The sequence below is a fragment of the Ursus arctos genome, unplaced genomic scaffold, assembly GCF_023065955.2.
Source record: "Ursus arctos isolate Adak ecotype North America unplaced genomic scaffold, UrsArc2.0 scaffold_25, whole genome shotgun sequence".
Classification (NCBI taxonomy): Eukaryota; Metazoa; Chordata; class Mammalia; order Carnivora; family Ursidae; genus Ursus; species Ursus arctos.
The window spans coordinates 23932827-23935377 of record NW_026622930.1 but is presented as its reverse complement, the minus strand read 5'-3'; positions in this window follow the sequence as shown (position 1 = coordinate 23935377).

Here is a 2551-nt window from a genome sequence, read left to right as displayed (position 1 = left end):
CGTCTCCCTCGCGGCGCTACTCCGCTCCGCGCCTCCGCGCCTCCCGAGCGGCTCCCGCGCGTCCCTTCGCGCCCGGCCTCGCCTCCTCCAGGGGAGGGAGCGCGCGGACCGCGGGGGCGCGCGGGGTTCGGCCGGGGGGCCGCGGAGGAGGGGGCGGGAGACCGGCGGCCGCGGGGGCGCGCGCGGCGGGGGCGCCGCGCCTTTCTCGGGTCAGCGTCCGGGACGTCGTCCGCCCTTCCCGGAGGGGCGGCTCCTCGGCGCGCCCGGAGAGTCCCGGCCCGGCGGGGGCTCCCTTTGATCTGGCCGCCTCCTGCCCTCTGTGCCCGCCGCTATCGCCGTCGTGGCCCCAAGCGAATTCCTGGCCGGGGGGGGGGGGGGGGAGTCGCTGCGGCTCCTGCGGGTCACCCTCCTCGCGGGCGCGCCGACGACGCCGGGGCACTCGGAGCGCCAGCCGCGCGCGGGAGCCCTCAACTCCTGGGCAAATGTTTATTTGTACCTCGAGGTAGGTTTGCTCGGGGACGAAGGCCAGGAAGTCACTCCCCCAAGGCTCCCCCAGCGACTCTGCCGGAAGTAGAGCCCGGAGAAGCACCTGCCACCGTGCAGCCGATTTCCTCGGGATGTTCGCAGAGCACTTCAAAATCCCAGAGAGACTTGAGACTCAGATGTGAGGGTCAAGTCCCAGAAGGACAGCCAGCAGCTGGACACGTTTGAGGTCGCGGTCAGAAGATCGTGTCCTGCCTGCCACTGGGTGTCACCTAGTTTTATCCTGGATAAAACAGTGGGACCACCCACTCCCTCCAGCGAGACACTCGTGCAGGGATCCTCACGTGTAGGGTACGCGGGTCCTGAAATAAAAACTTAGCTCATGATAAAGATCAGGAACTCCGATGGGCAGTGACAATTTTTGTGGCGTGATGGGGACTGTGAGGGAATGTAAGCACAGTGACACAAGGCAGGTAGGGGGTGGGGGGGACGGAACTGGAAGGTTGGGGTTTGGACAGGTCAGTGAGGAGCAGTCAGAAGACACTAGGAAGATGCCCACTTGAGCCAGGAAGGCTGCCTGGTTTCAGGGCAGGGATAACAGATCCCTGGGGGTGCTGGGGAGGAAGGCCAGGAAACCCGCCATGGCGGTCAAACTTGGGATCTGGGTTTAGCCAAAGTGAAACTCTTAGGGGACTGGGCACAGTTCTGAGAAACCACTCTTATCCTTAACAGCACAGCCCAGGAGTCTGCAGTGTTTCGAATAGTGCATCACAGGGATTACAACGTGGGTCTGGTGTTGGCCGCAGGGGTTTGAATCCTGCTTTACCATTTACTAAGAAATTATTATTGGACAAGGTCTTTGACCTCTGGGTGCTTTTGTCATTTATAAAAGTGGGGGGGGTGTCGGGGGGAGGGAGGCCTGCCTAGCAAATGGCAGGAGTAAGTAAGAATCTGTGTTAAAGATTTTCCTTAGGATAAAGTTGCCATTTTTTGGTTAAAAGGGTCAAACATTGGCAATTTCATGTTATTCAACCTGATTAGATGCTTGGTACACGGTAAACACACAAACCAAAAGAAACTGGCCTTTGAGCACCTGCTACACATTATGGCTTTTTCTACACGAAAGGTGAGCTACCTTGTTCTTTGTTTTTTAGGATTTCTTTTTCACACCCAACCTATTTTGTCTGTTCATCAAACTTTTTTTTAAAGATTTTATTTATTTATTCGACAGAGATAGAGACAGCCAGCGAGAGAGGGAACACAAGCAGGGGGAGTGGGAGAGGAAGAAGCAGGCTCATAGCAGAAGAGCCCGATGTGGGGCTCGATCCCAGAACGCCAGGATCACACCCTGAGCCGAAGGCAGACGCTTAACCGCTGTGCCACCCAGCCGCCCCTGTTCATCAAACTTCTGCACCTTCCACCAGATCAAGGTCAGAGCTCAAGTTCATTCATTTGGATGGACCTGTCTCTGAGTCAGTCACTACAGCTGTGCTCCAAGCCCTTCTCCCCACCATCCTTTACCTGGACAGCGGTCCTGGCCTCCTGACTGGGTCTGCTAGATCCACTCTTGTTCTCACTGCCTGCTCACCGGTGCTGTTGGTTATCTTCAGTGGAAAAAGGCTCCTGGTCCATACACCCTTCTGAGTTAATTTGATTCTAGTCTGTCATTCTTTGAGCTATTTTACAACTCTATAGGTTGTAGGTAAGAATAGTGAAGGGAAAACGTTCTTGTCTATAGAAATGCAAATTATGTCCTGTCCCCTAGAGGCTCAGTAGACCTCCCAGTATGGAAGAAGCCCGTTTAGCCTTCATTTGCATTGATTTCAATATTCTGGATCTATACATGTTGTTTTTCTGGATCTGCTTTGATTGCTTGTCATATCCTTACCAGTTTCCTCATTCATGAGTTAAATGAAATCTTTAACTCATGTTCATTTTTACATCTGTAAGGGAGTCATGATTTTTTGAAAATGATCTAACAGTCTTGTCATACCCAGTTAATTCCTACCTCCCCAATCTTGGCTCCCAGCAACCACTTGCCCACTCTCTGTCACCATTGGTTTTGCCT